General features: G+C 35.8%; 1 long non-coding RNA gene across 1 annotated transcript in view; it reads left to right on the forward strand.

Annotated features, from left to right (window-relative positions):
- Positions 1-19,733, forward strand: part of LOC134475672 (uncharacterized) — a 55,879-nt gene that overhangs the window by 13,144 nt on the left and 23,002 nt on the right. Inside the window, exon 2 of the long non-coding RNA XR_010046857.1 lies at positions 17,319-17,447. This is a non-coding gene — a long non-coding RNA (uncharacterized LOC134475672). The remainder of the gene's footprint in view (positions 1-17,318; positions 17,448-19,733) is intronic.

The raw sequence follows: 19,733 nt of genomic DNA on the forward strand, positions 1-19,733 counted from the left end.
CATAATGTGGTAGATGTAAACCTATGGGGAGCAATGATAAGAAAAACTATGATGTAGTTCTAAAATCCTAATGCTACCCACCAAGCCTTGTGTATTCAGACGCAGAGCTTGTGGAAGTGATTGGTTCATGGAGCACTATGTGCATCAGTGGGTTAATCCATTGATGAGTTCATTGCTGAATATGCTGTTAGAGAGTGGGGCCTGAAGTGGGTTCATAAACAATATAGGAATCCAAGCAGCCAAACTGATACATTTTGAAATTTTATTAGCTGAGCTCAGTGACCACCCATAGACCCTTGTTTCAGAGTCAAAACAAGTGGCCCTGAACTGGAGAGTTACAGGACATTTAAAGCAGAAAACTGCAAAGCTAGACATCCTATTTGAAACAATTTAGCTAGAATCTTACATTAATTTTGGTTGATACCTGTATCCTGCTTCCTGGTTGAGCAGGTTAATTTTTTCTTTTGTGGATGCAGCTTATTCTGTTTTACTCGTGGGATTTATACTCTTAGTAATCTTTCACTGCACTGGGTCAAATACAGGGTACAAGATGACATTATGCAGGGCTACAACAAGGCTTTGCTAGAAGTGGGTTACTGGGGGCATGACTTTGAATGGTATACTTATCTGTGGTCTTCTCTTCTCTTTCCTCTTAAATTGAGAAGACAGAAATCAAAGGGATTTCCCCATCCATTCATCTTCTGTCATCATTGTTCCTCTTGATGACAGAATGTAGCTAGGCATCATGATCAGAGGACCCCAGTGAGGCAATTGCTAACTATCATGGTTTAATCTGATCCACTGAGGGCCTCAACAAATGCAATCAGCCTGGTGCGGGGGGGGGGGGGGGGCTCCTCCAAGAGGTCAGATGCATAGGAAATAGTGATGATTTAATGTAGAAACTATAACCTGGTATGTCCCCAGATTCTGGCTGGATAAGAGTGTTGCTGAGTTAGGGTGCTTAGGCATGTGACTTCTGAAAGGGAGGTGAAGAGTGATATTTATCTTCTCTAGCTTGTCTCCTGACCTGAAAAGAATTTGAGAGAATGTAATTACAGGATGAAATCATTTGCCCACTTATACACATATCTATCTTTGCCTTGGACTTTTGGCTTAACATACTGTTCTCTTTTAAAACCACATCATATGCAATGAACTATAATTTGGCAATAAAAGAGTAATACACTGATATGAACTTTGAAAATATGTTGCAATGGTTTAGATCTAAAATGCTCCATAAAATTCTTACGTTTGTGGAGGATGATAAGATCATCAATGGATTAATCCATTCCTGAGTTCTAATAGAATGTAGAGCAGGGTTGGAGGATAGTTATTTGTGTGTGGTGGTGGGGGGGGAGTAGCCTAGAATGGTGTTTTCTTGTCCTGGCTTCCTCCCTTTTCTCTCTGCTTCCTGACTGTCATGAGTTGAGCACTGTTTTCTCATCCATTTCCCTGTGCCATTCCATTTCTGCCTTGAAGCCATCCAGCCATAGATTGAAACTATGAACAAAAATATACTGCCCTTTAAATTGTGAGTGTTGGGTATTTTTGTCCCAGTGACAGAAAGTAACTAAGATATGTACTTAATTGAAAGAAGCCAGACATAAGAAGGTACTTATCATGTGGTTCCATTTACGAACATCCAGAATAGATAAATCCACTGTAGATTGATGGTTGTCAGTGGTTGTGGAAGACGGGAGAGTGAAGAGTGGGTATGAGGTTGGTAGGTAATGGGGTAAGATGGTAAAAATATTATAGAACTGTCATTGAATAACTGTGTGAAAATTGTAAAAAACACTGAATTGTACACTTCCAAAGGATGAATTTTACATTGTGAACTATATTTTAATAAATTTAATTTTAGGGCTGAGGTAGCTCAGTGGCAGAATGATTGCCTAGCATGTATGAGACCCTAAGTTTAACCCACAGCAACATGCACAAATAAGAAAAAAATCTCCCTGAAATCCTTCCTTCCATGATTTTGTATTAGAGGAGCTAAAGCTAGTTGCCACAACAGGCAAATAAGAGCTGCATATTCTCCGTACTTCCCAGAGTGCTCTCCTCCCTTCCCTGAACTGCTTTGTGCCTCAGGAGAATGGTTTCTGTGTACTACATTACTTGGCTCCTTCCAGGCTACATGCTCATTGGGGTTAGCCAATGGGGATCCCTTCTGAGGAGATGGAAGGTAGGAGAATAAGCATGTCAGGGTATTTCCAGTTCTTCTTCTGCTTCAGAGATAGAGTGACAGGTTCTTTCCTGACTAGGGCTCCGCAGGGCGGCTTTCCTTCTAGACTCCACTCTCAGATATCTAATAACTATTCCCTTCCTTTACTCCTTGAGTCCTAGAGGTGGTGAGTTTCCTGTTTCCTTTAATCCTTCATTCATCTTGCCCACACCTCAGAAAGAAGTCCTTCATTGCGCTCTATGCATTTGAATTACCTAGCCAATTTGTTTTCTGACAGAATTCTGACTGATACAACCTGTATCCCAGTAACTTATTATATAGTACAAGGTTATTTCTCATACATGTCACAGTCTGATACACTTCTCTTCATTCTTGGAATTTTGCCATCTGAAATACACGTTCTCCAACCTGAGCCAGGTGCAGAGTAAACTAAAAGCTAATACAGGATGCTATCAAGAACAAGGCTTGAAAGTGACTTGCATCAATTTGATCCACATTTGTGAACTAGAACAAGTTACAAGACCCCAAGATAACTATAAGAGAGGCTAGGACAGTTATGTGCTGAACATGTGAATTTTTGCTCTGGCTATGAAATTGCTTTTCAGTTTTATTGAACTTATTACTGAGCCATAGGAGGCACATCACTATCTGGCACCAGCCTACCATGCTATCTCTATGCTGCTAGACACCCATAGTGTGACTTTGACTGAGTTCCCATTTTCCACTTTCTCCATCTGGCTAAGTCAAGGCTGGACTCAAGGCAATTTCAGACTTAATGTGAGGTCATATAAACTCTACTTCTTGAGATGAGGAACAGCTTACCTGTATAGGAGTGAAAGGAGTTATTGAAGGCTTTTTTTGGAGGCTAGCTATCTTGCTCAGACCCAAACATCATTAGGAAAAATTTTTGTTTAGTCTTAAGAATTTCATAGAAATATAACAAAGGTAAGGCCAAAGGATTTGATCCGTGTTTTGTTTGGAATTTTATCGGTTGTATTTGAGTTACCAGTGTAACACACTTGTGTTAATCTGTTTTGGTAATTGTCACATTCATAAAGAGACAACATTTAGATTTAACTATCTGAATTGAAATCTTGCTAAAGTATTTTATATTATAGCTTTACTTTGTAGTAGGCAATTGTGTTCTTTTAAAGTTACATATAGATATTTATTAATTAATGTTAGCATTTTGTATTCTTCATTTTCTGCTTGATTTTAGTTTTTTACTTTTGATTTGTATTTTACTATCTCAAAATATGTGCTGTGAACCTAAATAAATTTAAATCTCTGAGCACATAGAATACAGAGCACAGAGAATACAGATAAATATACCAACAAGCAAATAGCATTTCTGTTTTCTCAATTATTAAAATATATAATTCTTGTGAATACAGAGTATTTATCTTTTCTTCTACCAAAAATCTATTTTATAGTCTGAACCAAATAAATAGGAAGACCTAGATATGTATTATATTAATAATCCGTGTATATATATTATATTTTATTCCAGCACTAGATATTGAACACAGGCCTTATGAACACTAGGCAAACACTGTACCCCTGGGCTATATCTTCAGCCCTCTTTATTTTATTTTTAGACAGGTCTTTTTAAGTTGCCCAGCTAGATTTAAACTTTTGATCCTTCTGCCTTACCCTCCCAAGCAGTTGAGATTGCAAGTATTTGCCCAACTGACCAAGTTATATTTTATTGCTATACCTTAATATGAATACTGTTTAATTTATCTACTACACAAATATGTTTTTGAATGAACATAAAATTATACCAATTGTATATTTCTGACATCATATTATATTTTTCCTTACTTATATTATTCTCAAGAAACAAAAATGACCACTAGATTTTTTAATAAAACTAGCCTGTATACACATACATTTATCCCATAGCTTTCCTGAAAAATTAAGCTAAATAAATATTATATTTGAGTATATTTATCATCATAAACTAAATTCAATAAAGCTGTAACTGCTGATAATCTGTTTCTGTTGCTTAAGCAAGTATAGTACTGTATATTATTTTCAAGGTTTTATTATAATTTCATTAGTAGAAATTTCATTTCTTTGATTATTCAATCATCAGCATTTCTCTTAATGATTTTAAAGCGGTATACAAATACAAAAAATAAATAAATTCACTTAATGTCCTTGTTTTGGGCTCTGAAAAATATTATTTCAGCTCTTTGTAGTATACCAAGGCTACCTTCCTAGTTGATGTTGACCTTTGGTTCTATTGGACAAGTACTATACTTTTGGTCTAGTAAACAGGTATTGCCCTCCTGATCTGGAGGGCAGATACTGCCTTCCTGGTCTTGTAGATACTTGCTGTTCTCTTTGTCTAATAAATAAATTTTACTTATGTGTGCCTAGTCTGTTGATAAATATTGCCTGTTAGGTCTGGTATTAAGATGCTGCCCTTCCAGTCTGGTTAGAACAGTAGAAAGGTAGGGATAAAATTAAAAAAGACCCTTAAATAATCCTTCAGCTTCTACTCAGGAAACAGTAAATGATTCCCTGTTACTTACCACCGTTATAAAGTATGAATAGCCCCTGAGAAATATTATCATGGCTAAGATGTCAGAGGTTTAATTACTTAACTACTGTTGCTACAATAGATTGAGGTAAACATTATCTATTTTCCTTTTCAGCCTACTTCAAGGAGGTCACCAGTAATCCAGTTTCAAATCAGGCTTTATCAACATGCTTTATAAACTGAACACTGGTATGGGAATCCCCAAATATCTGAGCACAAAGAGAAAGTCCCCACCTAAGCCAACCACCATGTCTACTTCAGTTTTAGTCTAGGAAACTAGGTCAATCTCAATTCTAGTGTGGCCAGAGAAAAGTTGGTATTGTTTCTTGTAAGTGGAATTAGTTACTCATTTAAGCATTAATAATTGAAATGCTAATGACAACAGTATTGAAGGCTTTTATGATTTTTTGATGTGTTCATCTTTGTCAACTGCTCTTTCTTCTCACAGAAATTATAAAGTCTGCTCAATGGATGCAAGAGTTTACTTAATTTTTGTGCAAAGGAGAATGTAAGAAAATCAGATAATAGTAAATTCTAGAACTCAACCCATAAATAATGTGTATAATATAGATAGATAGTATGTTTAAGGTCTACTTCATAAAATGAGAATCGGGTTGGAGAGAAAAATGGGACATTGAAGTAACTAGAAGTTTAGCTGAATTTTGTACGATCATTGAAAACATTCCATCTTGTTCTTCTGCACAGAAATCATCCCTGTACCATCTTATACTTCATGATTATGCTGATTTATCTAATAGAATCTCAGATACCGATTCATTGTTACTGTTCTCCTCCAAAGAGAATAACTATGGAAAGCCATGACTTTTAAACTTTGTTACTTATTGCCAGCTCTGGGAAAATACATGCCTATTTACAAAGCTTCAGAAATACACACATGTATGTGTAAATAATGGCTGAGGAAGAATGAAAATAATTGGCTAGTATAAATTTTCAACTGCTGCTTGATTTTATTTACTCCATGGCTTCAAATTTTGGATTTCCTAAACTATATCTCACATTTATATAGAATGCTAGAGTTTTAAACATAATTTATGAGACATAACTAAAAACATTTAAGTGTCATCTTTATATTCCAGATAAGAAAGCTATGTCCAAAAAGGTTAAAAAATATATACAAGGGTGCAAAATTAAAATGTGGCTGAGTGCTATACATATTTCATTCTCGTTTCCTATCATATTTCAAAATGGCACTTATAATTGTCCCTAAACTATGTATATATACAACTTTATAAATAGAACTTGATACTTATAAACAACTCTAGTACATTACTTAATCTCTCTGTCCTTCAATATTTTCTTCTCTAAAATAAGAGATAGTAATACTACCTGCTCATAGACTTGTTAATGAGTTAATTTACGAAAGCTTTTAGCCTAAATGCTCAGCATGCAGTAAGAGCTCAGCAAATGTTAGTCACTGGAATTACTGGGAATACTGATTTTTATGGACCTTTTCTTAGACCATAAAAATTCTCACTTTTCTGAATTTTAATTTATTGTCTTTCAATCAATTTTCAAAAATCCCCATGGATTTGAGGTAGATTTTTTCCAATCTACTTTCCATACTTTTACTTATCTATGTATAATATGTGAGGATGAGTGTGTGTGTGAGTGTGTGTGTATGTGAATGTATGTTAGTAAATATACCTAATGTGGATATTTTTTCACATATAGTGCCTGCCCAAATTTTTTGCAACTTTCTGTTGGGTTCCTGTGTCAGGTTAGGTTCCCATTGAGCCTAGCGGAAATGACGGGAGAGAGGAAGGAATCAGAATGTTTTTTCCAAATTGGAAACTTCTGAGGAAAAAAAAAAACCTTTCTTCCATTTCCTTGCAGACATCTGGGTTTAAATTTTTGTTTTCATATGTACTTTCATGTACGTGTATGTCTTACAAGTGATTTTTGGACTACCTTTTGTTCTGGTCTTTTCAAAGTTAGAGATATCATATACCATCTATTATGGTTAGGCTGTGGTTTATTCCCTATAGTTTATGTGTTAGATTGCTGGTCCTTGGTGATGCAATGTTAAGAAGTGCTAAAATCTTTAAGAGGTGGAGTCTGCTGGAAAATCACTGGGAACACTGATCTTGAAAAAGATTAAGTAGTTCTTGTGGGATCCTACACTTGTTGGCAGAGGATAGTAAAAAAAAAAAAAAATCAGCAAGAACTGCTGCTTTCTGAATTTCTGTCTTGCCACGTGATCTCCCCCTCTTGCATACGCTTCTACCATCTAGAGAGAAGGGAGAGGGCCTTGTAAGAATCAGAACCTTACTGTTTGGACATTCAGCTTCCAAATCTGTGAGCCAAATAAAATTCTCAATTTATTTATAGATGCCTAGGTTTAAGTATTTTGTTATAGTAGCAGAAAATGGACTAATATATATTTAGAGCCAAAAGGCATGAGTGTTTGCTATCCAGTACAGTAAAAGTATCTGCCTCTGGAGCACAGATTAAATACCCATCTTAAAATATTCAGGTTCCTTAAACTTAAAGTTCTCCTGAAATGCAAATCATTTCATGTGCTGATGTCATCTGTCCTTTTCATAATTCTTGTGGGAACTGGAGCTTGGGGAACCACCATAAAATTACTAATCCTCTAGATACTCATCTCACTGGAAGTAATAATCTATTTTTCTCTGACTCAGAGCCTTAAGTCTCCGTCCAGCATCCTGGAACAATGGTAGGTTAACTTGTTCATCTATAAGCAAGATCACGTCCTAGATTTTTCACAGTTCTTGACAACCTGTTTAGACAGTGGATGTAGTGATCTTATCCTGTGCTTATCTGAGCATGAAAAAAGGCATCAGAAAGATGGCTGGATGAAAGAAGACACTGAGTAGATCTCCTTGTGTGACTACTCATTGGACCAGGCACACAGTTGTCTATTGCCATAATAACCTACTAAAACAAACAGCAGTGAAATTTCAGTGGTTAAAACAAACATGCATTTCACTTAAAAATTGAAACTTATAGCTGATCTGGGCTGAGTTCACTCATTTTTCTGGGGGCTGATGACTGGTGAGTGATGTAGGACTGCTTCAACTAGAATAGCCTTGATTTTTGACCTTGGTACTAAAGGGTTAACAAAAATGTGGTGGTAGCCCTGGTGGTAGCAATGAACATAAGCGTACAAGCCCAATCACATCACTTTCCAAGTTACAGGTTTTGTTACATCTATTAATCACTCACTGGCCAAAGAAATTCCCTAAACCAGAAATAGCATTGCTTAAACAAAACAAAACCATCTTGAGATAAGGAAAGTCCATGGAAAGTCCAGGCTCAGAAATAAACTCTACCTTTTTAGTAAAAGGATCTACAAAATTGTGTTAAAGGACATAGATCCAGGAAGAGTAAAGAATTGATGTTCATAATATAATTAGTCTTCCAACAGGACCATGATATGAGTTTCTATAGGACCAGTGAAAAGAATGAAATGGAATTGGACTTGAGCCATCTATTTAGGTTACCATATAGGATCATTTCGTGCCAGAAAATGGAACTGTACTAGCTGGAGACCGTGAGTGTTCCATAGATGGAGGAACCTTTTAACTAGGAGAGAGATAAAAGAGGGTGAACTTGAATGAAGTCTTTTCCAGTTTAGGGAGCTGTGTAAGGGGAAAGTTCTTCACAGTTGCCAATGAACTCATTCACACACCTCATGAGAGAGCTAATGCTTTGGGTGCTTGGTATATAGAGGGTGACCATAACTGAAATGAGCTAATAGAGAGAAGCATCTCCTCACATAGTTAATTGCACACTTCCACTCCTAGGTACAGGTACGTTGGACCTGTACCTTAAAGAAGAAAGAGAAGTAGGTGTGTAACTTTTCACATTTACACTCTTTAGCTACTGATTTAACCAGTACTGGGGGAAGGAGGAAGAGGAAGAGGAGGCAATGAAAATCTTACAGAATCTGGAATCTGCTTAAGTTATTGTTAACAGAGGATGGTAGATGTAAAAAAAAAAAAAAAAAAAAAAAAAACCAGCATGTGAAGAAGCCAGGACGTGGCAACCAGCCTTGCCAGAGGTATCCAGATGCCTGACCGCTCCCACCGTACCACAGAACCAGAACCAGCATAGGAAGATTCCAGAACTCAGTAGACAGCCCTTTTTTCTCAATTTTCTTTTCTGTCCCCTCTCTTCTTTGTCTTTTTATTTCTTTTTTGTTGTTGTTGTTCTTTTTTTTTCAGTTAAAGAAAAAAAAACAAAAAGGGGAGAGATAATACATAATTCAAAAAATAAACAGTAAGAAATCACTAGTTAATAATTATATATTGTCCTCATACAAATAGTTGTTCAAGTTACAAAAGTGAAGCATACAAAGTGGACATTCAAACAGTGAGACTGCAAACAATTCTGTTCAACTATCCAACAAAAACTTGTAATATGGCTATCGATTCTATACACTTAAACATACATGCAGTTATATCTTCTTTTTTTTAACATGTAGTTATATCCTCTTTCATTTCCTCTCTTTCTTACAATAGCAATTATACATTTTGGATTTTATTACTCCTACATTTCTTATTACTTTTTACACTAGAGACACAATGTAATACTCATAAATATGATTCTTGTTTATTTCACTAATGAAGATAGCCTCAAGTTGTCTCCATTTGCCTATGAAGGCCTCAAGATCATCCTTTTTATAGCTGAGTAATATTCCACTGCATAAAAATACACATCTTTTTCATCTACTCTGCACTTGATGGGCATCTTGGTTGTTTCCAAGATTTAGCTATTACAAACTGTGCTGCTATGAACATGGGTGAACATAATTACTGTGATATGACCCTTTCAGTTTTTCTGGGAAAATAGCCAGGAGGGAAATAGCTGGGTTGAATGCAACTTCCAATCCTAGTCTTCTGAGAATTCTCCATACTGATTTCCATAGTGGCTGCACCAGTCTACACCCCCACCAACAGTGGAGCAGTGTTCCTTTTCCCCCCGCAGCCTCGCCAACATTTGTTATCAGTTGATTTCTTGATGGCAGCTATTCTTTCCAGAGTGAGATGAAATCTTAATGCTGTATTAACTTGCATTTCTCAAATGACCAGTGATGGTGAACATTTCTTCATGTATTTATTTGCCATTTGTATATCTTCATCTGATAACTGTGTGTTCATCTCAGATGCTCATTTTTGGAGAGGGTCTTTGAATTTGTGGGTTTGATGTTTATCAATTCTTTATATGTTCTGATTGTAACTCCTTTGTCTGAGAGGTTGCTGGCTATACTTCTTTCCCATTCTGTGGGTTTTCTTTTCACTCTGGTTTCTTTTGAGGTGCAGAAACTTTTCAATAATATGAGATCCCAGTTGTTGATTCTTTGAAATGTTTCCCATGCAGCTTGCATTTAGTTCTTGGATTCTTTGCCTACCCCTATGTCTCCAAAACGTCTACCTACCTTGTCTTCCAGTAGATTTAGTGTTTCTGTTTTAATATTTAGGTCTTTGATCCATTTAGACTTTAGTTTTGTGCATGGGGATAGGCATGGATCTAGTTTCAGGCTTTGGCATGTGGAGAGCCAATTTTTCCAACAACATTTATTAAAGAGGCTATCCTTCTTCCAGTGAACATGTTTAGCCCTTTGTCAAATATCAGGTGGCTGAGTGTCTTTTTAGTTGTGCTTGCATCTTCTAATCTGTTCCATTGATCCTCAGGTCTATTTCTTTGCCAGTACCATGCTGATTTTATCACCGTGGCTTTGTAATATAGTTTCAAGTCAGGAATTGAGATGCCTCCTACCTTGTCTTGGTTGCCCAGAATTGCCTTTGCTATTCTAGGTTTCTTCTGTTTCCAAATGAATTTTAGGAGTGTTTTCTTTAGATGTGTGAGGTATGTTAACAGTATTTTGATTGGGATTGCATTGAATCTGTGTAACAGTTTTGGGAGTGTGGCCATTTTCACAATGTTGGTTCTTTCTAGCCAAGACCAAGGAATATCCTTCCATTTTCTAATATCCTCTTCAATCTCCTTTTTTTTTAAGCATAGCATAATTTTCAGCATATAGGTCTTTTACATTCTTAGGTTGATTCCTAAGTATTTCATTTTTTTAGATGCTGTTGTGAAGGGCAATATTTCCATAATTTCTCTCTTGGAGAGTTTTTGTTTTTGTATAGGAATACTATTGATTTTAAGCGTTGACTTTGTATCCAGCTGCACTGCTGAATTTGCTTATTACTTCTAGTAGTCTTTTAATGGAATTTTTGGATCTTTTATATAAAGTATTATGTCATCTGCAAATAGTGATAATTTAACTTTCCTATCTTTATTCCTTTTATTTCTCTCTTTTGTCTGATTGCCCTGGTTAGTGTTTCCAGAACTATATTAAATAGGAATGCTGAAAGTGGATATTCTTGCTTTATTCCTGATTTTAAAGTGAAAGCTTTCAGTTTTTTTCATTTAGTATAATGTTGGCTGTTGTTTTGTCATAGATAGCCTTTATGAGATTGAGGTAGACACCCATGGATTCCAAATTTCTGAAGGGTTATTATGAACATGTGTTGGACTTTATTGAAAGCTTTTTCTGCATCTATTGAGATGACCATGTGGTTTTTGGTTTTGGCTCTGTTGATGTGGTATATTACTTTATTCATTTGTGTATGTTAAACCATCCCTGCATTCCTGGGATAAACCCCACTTGGTCATGATTTATAATCTTCTTGATGATTTGCTGCATTCCATTTGCCAGTATTTTATTGAGAATCTTTGCATCAATGTTCATCAGTGAGATTGGCCTATAGTTCTCCTTTCTGGTTGGGCCTGTCTCTGCTTTTGGTATCAGACTAATACTTGCCTCCAGGAATGATTTAGGGAGGATTGCTTCTTTTTCAATTTCATTGAAGAGTTGAAGGAGTATTGGCATCAAATCTTCTCTAAATTTCTTATAGATTGCACCCATGTTTCCAGCAGCACAATTTATAATAGGCAGATCTTGGAAACAACCTAAGTGTCCATCAGCTAAGAAGTGGATAAAAAAGTTGTGGTATTTTTATACAATGGAGTGCTACTCAGCTATAAAGAATGATCACATTGAGATATTTATTAATAAATGGGCACAACTGAAATAAATCAAACTCACATGTATAAATACGGTATCATCTCCCTAGTGTAAGCAATGGTAAGAGTACATAAGAGTTTATAGTAATCATGATTCCCCATTACATTGCTTTGAAGCCTTATAATGATTGCATTTATTAGTTGGAATGGGTTTATCCTGGTGTGTTTGATTTTATTATCTGTGATGGTATGAACAGCTACTTTGAAGAAAACAAGTCATTATAATAGCCAGTACTGATTTAATATCATCTTACTCTGAAGTCCTACTATGCTTTTGTTCTTCTGTTTCCATTGGTTCTATCATGTTGTATCTTACTGGATTGTATTATGTGTGATAATATAAATTAATTTTCTATGGAAAATGAGATAATATAGTAGTCATTGTTCATTTTCTGTTATTTGATTCTGAATTCCCTGTAATGTTTCATTCTCTTTAATAGTTTTATACTATTTTGTTATGTTTGATACTATTGCATATGAAGTTATGCTCAACTATTTCAAAGAAAAAGACATTATGGTAGTCAACTGTTAATTATGGGTTGTTTGTCTTCTGGTGAAATACTGTGTTGCTTACATTGTTCTGTTCTGATCTGCTTTGTTATGTCCTGTTTGTCTTTTAGTATTCTGTTTTTATGGTGTATGTCTGAGATCTTAATTATTATATGTCTGGGTGTAGATTTATGTTGGTTGTGACTGTTTGGCATTTATATGCCTCACTTATCTGCATATCTGATTTTTTCCCCATGTTTGGGAAATTTTCTGCTATTACTTCTGTGAATATTTTAGTTATGTCATTTGCATTGACTCCTGCATATTCACTGATGCCTATTAATCTTACGTTGTTGCTCTTGGCATCATCTTGAAGCTGCTGATTATCATTTCATGCTGCTTTGTTGTTTTTAAAAGTTCTATCCTTTCATGACTGTTAATTGTGATCCTGTCCTCAAGGTACGAAATCCTATCCTCAGTTTCATTTAAATGATTCTGCCAGCTCTGAATAGAATTTTTTTCTTCTTGGATGTCTCTTTGAGTTTATTTCATGAATTCTGCTTGTTTTCTATATTGTTCATTCAAGGTTTCAATCAGTATCCCATGCTCCTGTACTTTTTCTTTATTTCTTCTTTAGCTGTGCTCAGCAACTCTTTTACTAAGGTTATTATTTCTATCTTTACATGGGAGAGTACTTCTAATTTAATTTCCTCTATAGCCTTATGGAGTTGTTTTTTTTATTTCACTCATTATCTTTTCAAAGATTTCTGGTGTGTTACTTTCTAAGTCTTCTATTTCAATGTCTCTGGTACTTGCTCCTGGTGGACTAGATGTTTGAGATTGCATTTTTCTTTTTAATTTTGCCATTTTCCCCTTTCAAGTTAATATTTGGTCCTTCAATCCCACTAGTGTCAACTGTTGGTAGTGTGTGTCTTGGGGTCTTCATGTAAGGTGGATGTTTGTCCAATTGCTGGGCCCCTCAATGAAGAGATGGGCCAGTCACCTGACTTCCCACTGCAGGGCCTGTTGGGTGAGTCCTATATTCTTCCTGGCCTGACAAGCCTAGTAGTATTGATGTAGGTCAGCTTTTAGCTCCTGCTATTACTTTACTTCAGGTTATTCCAGGTCACCAAATCGCCCTGTCTATAGTGTTTGTGTCAGCTGAGGCCCTACCGTGTTCTATGGTATGCCTGTGTATCTTTTGTCTCATTGAGACAAAATACCTAATGCCCAAAGTTGGGAATGGAAAGGTTTATTTCTTACAGTTTTTTGAGGTTTCAATCCATACTCAGTTGGCTCCAAGGCAGGTGGTATGGTGAGGCTGCAGTTCATGGCAGCTGCAAACAGCAAGGCAGAAACCAGCAAGAAAGCAAGACATGCCTTCTTCCTGCCATTACATCATATCCTGGCTCCACCCCTATGTGGGTGTAGCACTGACACCATCAATCCAAGCACTATACAATGAACCAATCACAGATGCATAATGTAAATGCATGAGCCTGGGGGCCACTGACATAAACCATGACACTCACCATAGGATAAAAGCATTCTACCAAGGGGAAACACTTAGCATACAAACTCCTAATCTGTTCTGTGACTATAGACTTTGTTCCTGTGGCCTAATGTAGAAAATTAATGGTTACCACAGTTTGTCAATTTCTAAATTGTGTTTCATGCTATTGTTTGTTATTGCAAATTTTACTACTTTAGCTAGGATATCATATCTGTTGTAATTGTAATCGTATCTCCCTTCTGTAACAATATTGGGAGGCTCTGAGCTAATAGTCTCACCACAGCCCTATACCAAAAGACTGGTTACCGAGTCAAGCAGATATCAACATCTGACTCTTAATTAATTGGGAAGGTAGAATCTCGGGACAGACATAAACCAAGAATTTCCTATACACAGAAGACATCCCTAAAGAACAGGCTTTTCCTAGAGAGGCATTGATACTAGTGACATGACATCTACTACAAAACTCACAAAGATCATCACAGAAAACAAAATAAAAATTTTGAAATAGAAAATGACAAGATGAAAAAGAAAAATGAAATCTCAGCTCTCCAGCTCACCATGAACAAGTCCATTAGACACTGACATAGAAGATATTGGAAGACTCACACATTTCTGAAATGATAGCAACTGATGTAAAACAAATCCATGAGGCTATAGAGAAAATCAGATCAGAAATAATGTCAGGTAAAAAAAAAAAAAAGAAATGTCTTCATTTATGAAGAAATAACTTAGCAAAATTTAAAATAGATGATTATATGAAGAGAATGGAAACTGTGAATCATCAGTGTAGGCAAGAAATAGAATGCATGAATAGATTCAAACAAATATCCAAAAAATTAAAAACTCCACAGAAAGCTGTTAAAAACCACTTAAATGAAGCTAAAGATAGGCTTTCAGTCATTCAAAATAGGATTGTGGCTAGTGATCATGAAAGCAAAGATCTCATGAATATTATAAAAGATCTATAAGTAACAGTTCAACAGCTTCATGACAATGCAAAGAAAAATGAGAATAATTGGTGTCAATGATAAAGCAGGAGTCAACACAAATGACATGAAAAACTATTTGTGGAAGTAATAGCAGAACATTTCTAAAGCATGGAAAAGAACCTGATAATACAGATAAGTGAAGCATATAAAACTCCAATTATCCATAATCAGTATAGTCTATACCCAGACATATAATAATTCAGATCCCAAAACTTCAGCACAAGAACAGAATGTTAAAAGCTGTTAGAGAAAAGAGATATATCACCTATAAAGGGGAGCCCATCAGAATCATGGCAGACTTCTCAAACAAACCCTCAGGTCAAGGGGAACTGAAAGCAAAGTGTTTCAAATCTTGAAAGAAAACAAATTCTAATCCAGATTAATGTACCTTGCAAAACTTTCTTTTAAAATTAATGGAAGAATAAAGACACTTCTGTGATGAGGAACAACTGAAGAAATTCATGACCACCAAACCAATGCTACAAAGGGTATTGGAAGATATTGTAGATGGAGGTAAAAATGAATACAATTCCAAGCACAACAATAGAAAGAAACTACCAAGTAGGGCAAGCATTTAAACACAAGGAGAAAAATAGGAAAATAAATAATATGACAAAGATAAGCTAATACATGTCAGTTATAACCATCAATATAAATGATCTAAGATCACCAGTCAAAAGAAACACACTGGCAGAATGGATCAACAAACAAGATCCAAAAATGTACTGTACTCAAGAAACACATTTCACTCAAAAATAAACTCATAGACAAAAGACAAAGGACAAAAAGCAATACCCCATGTAATAGGAACCCAGAAAAAAAGCAGGAGTAACAATATGTAATTTATCAACTGGTGATTTCTTACTGCTTTTTTTGTTGAAATTCTGTATTATTTCTATCTTTTTTTCTGTTTTGCATTTTTTTTCTCAAAAAAATGCAGGAGTGGCTATTCTGTTTGCAGACAATGTGAATTTCAAACCAAGAATGATCAAAAGAGATGAAGAAGGTCACTACAAACTTGTTAGGGGAAAAATTCAAGAGGAATAGATAACAATCATAAAGAAATATGTACCAAATAAACATGAAAAATCAAATAATAGCACTGTTGTCATGGAGGAAATTAATAGTTCATTGTCATAAAGAGATACATGAACTAGACAAAAAGTCAGCAAAAAATAAAAGAAATAAACAAATGTATGAACAAATGGACTTAGTAGATGTTTACAGAGTATCCCACTCCATGACATCAGAATACACATTTCTTCTCAGCTGCACAAAGGACATTCTCTAAAATAGAACATATACTAGTTATAGAACATGCTTAAGTAAATACAAATGAGTTGAAATTATCCCATGCATATTATCTGACCATAGTGCAATGAAATTGGAAATTAATGACAAAAGAAATCACAAAAACTACGTCAACACATGGAAATTAAATAACATCCTCCTGAACAATCAATGGCCCAGAGATCAAGTTAAAAAATAAATTAAACAATATCTACACTCAAATGAAAATGCAAATACGATTTACCATAATCTGTGGGACACATTGACAGCAGTTCTAAATGGAAATTTTACAGCAGTGAATTCTCACATCAGGAAAATAGAATGAGCACAAATAAACAGCCTAATGTTGCATCTCAAGCTAAATTTCTTATAGAATTCAGCTATGAAAAAGAAGAGCAAGTCAAATCCAAAGTTCATGTGAGGGAAAAAATTATAAAGATAAGAGCAAAAAAATAAATGCAGTTGAGATTAAGATAATACAAAGTATGAATCGAAGAGTTGGTTCTTCAAGAATATAAGTAAAATTGATAAAGCCCTACCCAACTGTATTGGTTGATTGATTGTGTCAACTTGAGATATTTAGAAGCTTAACTAAATGGGTTTAGCAACTCTACACCCAAGGGTGTAGGCCTGTTATGGCCTAACTGTAACCAATGTGCCTCTGTCTTGTTCTGTATGCACTGTCTTGATAGGTTTAAGTTTCTATTTCTTGTAAAAACTTAAATTTCAGCTTCTTGTAACTACCCTACCCCCTTTCCACATGTTATTGCAACTGTGCTGTTCCGAGATAATGTTTAACCGCAGGGTGGAAGTAACGGAATGCACCAAGAGTTCCAGATGTTATCAGAACTAAGTCAACAGCTTTACAGCTTTCCGGGTTTTTTAGCTTTAAATATCTCTCCCTTAGTCTGTGAGGCACGCAGTCTCTGGGTCAATCCTAAGGGAGCTGCATCGCCAGGCCTGGAATAAAGCCTTTGCTCCCAATTTCTTGCTTCCTCAAATTTTATTCCAGGGTCTGAACTATCACAGACCCACCCTAGGGTGGCTCATCACTTGGAGGTATAAAAGGGAAGAAGGATGGACAAATGCATTCCATTCTTGGGAGAAACTCCAGTCTTTGCCTTTGGTTTGGGCATCATCTCCTGGCTTCCAGTGTAGACTTTTCAGCTTTCCTGCATAGACTCTTCAGCCTTTCATCATAGAGCCTTTGACCTTCTGTTGCAGACCCATCAGCCTGCTGATATGGACTTGCACAAGACACTAGGGTGAATTCCAGACCTTGGATTGAATCCTTTGGCCTCCATTTTGTAGACACCCTCTGCATACTTCCTCATCAGACTCTGGCTGACCATCGTAAGCCAATCTTGGTGTTTCTTTTATATCTGTATATGTTATATCTGTTATATCATGTTATATCTGTTCTCTCTAGTAAAATCCTGACTAATACACCAGCCTTATCAAAAAAGGGAAAGAAAAAAACTCAAATTCATGCAATAAAAGATGAAAAGGATGGAATCACTAAAGATACTGTGGAAATTCAGAAGATCATCCATGCCTACTTTGAAATCTTTACTCACATAGTATGGAAAACACAGAAGAAATGGACTGGTTCCTAGAAACATATTAATTACCAAACCTGAATTAAGAAGATATAAAATTTCTGAATAGCCTAATTATCAATTAATGAAATTGAAAATGTAATTAAAAACTTACCAACTAAAAGAGTTTTTGGCGCGGTTAGAAGACAGAATATAAGGTAAAGTGGCCTTTATTTTAAGAATGTGGAGCGAGAACCCCTGACCACTGAAGTCTGGCTTTTTCTCTGCTGGACACGTGGTGTAGGACATATATATAGCTTAGGTTTGGGGTGGTGCCTAAGAGACATTACTGATGCACAGGTAGCCCATTGGAATTCATTTGGCAGGTAAATTGCCTAGGGGCGGGGGAGGTGACCTTTTGCCTCCCAGACTCCCAATGCTGCAGAGTCCCATTTAGGGCAAAATCCTTTCACCAACAAAGAAAGTCCAGTTCCTGATGAATTCATGGCTGAATTCTATAAGAAATTTAGCGAGATTCAATGCCAGTACTTCTCTAACTCTTTAATGAAATTGAAAGGGAAACAATTCTCCCTAACTCATACCTGAAGGTAAGTATTAACCTGATACCAAAAACTAGAGAAAAACTCAACCAAAAAAGAGAACTATAGGCCAATTTTCTTAATTAACATAGATGCAAAAATCTTCAGTAGAACACTAGCAATACTAACACTCAAAAATCAAAGCATTCCTGTATACAAACAACAAACTCACTGAGAGAGAAATAAGGGAAACCATACCCTTCACAATAGCATCCAAAAAATGAAATACTTAGAAATCTGACAAAAGAAGTAAAATATCAATACATTTAAAATTACAGTACTCTGAAAAAAAGAGATTGAAAAGGATATCAGAAAATGGAAGGATATTCCTTGCTCATGCATAGGAAGAATCAGAATTGTGAAAACAGTAATACTTCTAATACTTTTGCAGATTTAATGCAATCCTGATCAAAATACGATTAGCATACCTCACAGATCTAGAGAATACATTACTAAAATTCATTTAGAAAGAGAAGAGACCTTGAATAGCAAAAGCAATCCTGGACAACAAAGGCAAGACAGGAGGCATCACAATCTTAGACTTGAAATTATACTACAAATCAGCATGATACTGGCAAAAAAACCCATCCAGATCTGAAGATCAATGGAACAAAACAGAAGATACTGACATAACTACAAACACACTTAACCACCTTATGTTTGACAAAGGAGCCAAACATGTTCACTGCAAGAAAGACAGTCTCTTTAATAAGTGGTGCTGGACAAACTGGCTTTCTACATGCCAAAGACTTAAACGAGACCCATGCCAATACCATGAACTAAAGTCAAAATGGATCACAGATCTAAATGTTAAACATTAAACTTAATGAAAGACAAAATAGGTAGAAATCTCCAGAACACAGGGGTTTATTAGACAAAAGAGTTTATTAACAAGACAAAGAGTTTATTAACAAAAACCAAACTGCATGGAAAGTACTTAAAAGAATCAACACCTAGGATCTCATCTTATTGAAAAGTTTTTGCGCATCAAAAAAATCAGCAACACAGTGAAAAGAAAACCCACAGATTAGGAAAAGATTTTAGCCAACTGTCCCTCAGACAAAAGACTTTTATCTAAAACATAAAAAAGAATTGAAAAACATCAGATCCCACAAATTTAAAGACCCAATCCACAATATGGGCATCTGAGATGAATACACACAAATAAATACATGAAAAAGTATTCAACCCCATTGATCATTTGAGAAATGCAAATTCAAACAACACTTAGATATTATCTCACGCCAGGAATAGTGGCTACCATCAAGAAATTAGCCAATAAGAAATGCTGGCAGGGCTGTTGGGAGAATGAACCTTTCTCCACTGTTGGTGGGACTGTAGACTGGTGCAACCACTGTGGAAATCAGTTTGGAGATCCCTCAAAAAGCTAGGATTAGAGGTTCTGTTCCACCAAGCTGTTCCCTTGCTGGCTATTTTTCCAGAAGAACTGAAACCATCATACCACAGAGATATATGTGCACACATGTTTATAGCTGCAAAAT

This window comes from Cavia porcellus, unplaced genomic scaffold (genome assembly GCF_034190915.1).
Source record: "Cavia porcellus strain 051 isolate PalLab524CR breed Dunkin Hartley unplaced genomic scaffold, mCavPor4.1 scaffold_4, whole genome shotgun sequence".
NCBI classification, from domain to species: domain Eukaryota; kingdom Metazoa; phylum Chordata; class Mammalia; order Rodentia; family Caviidae; genus Cavia; species Cavia porcellus.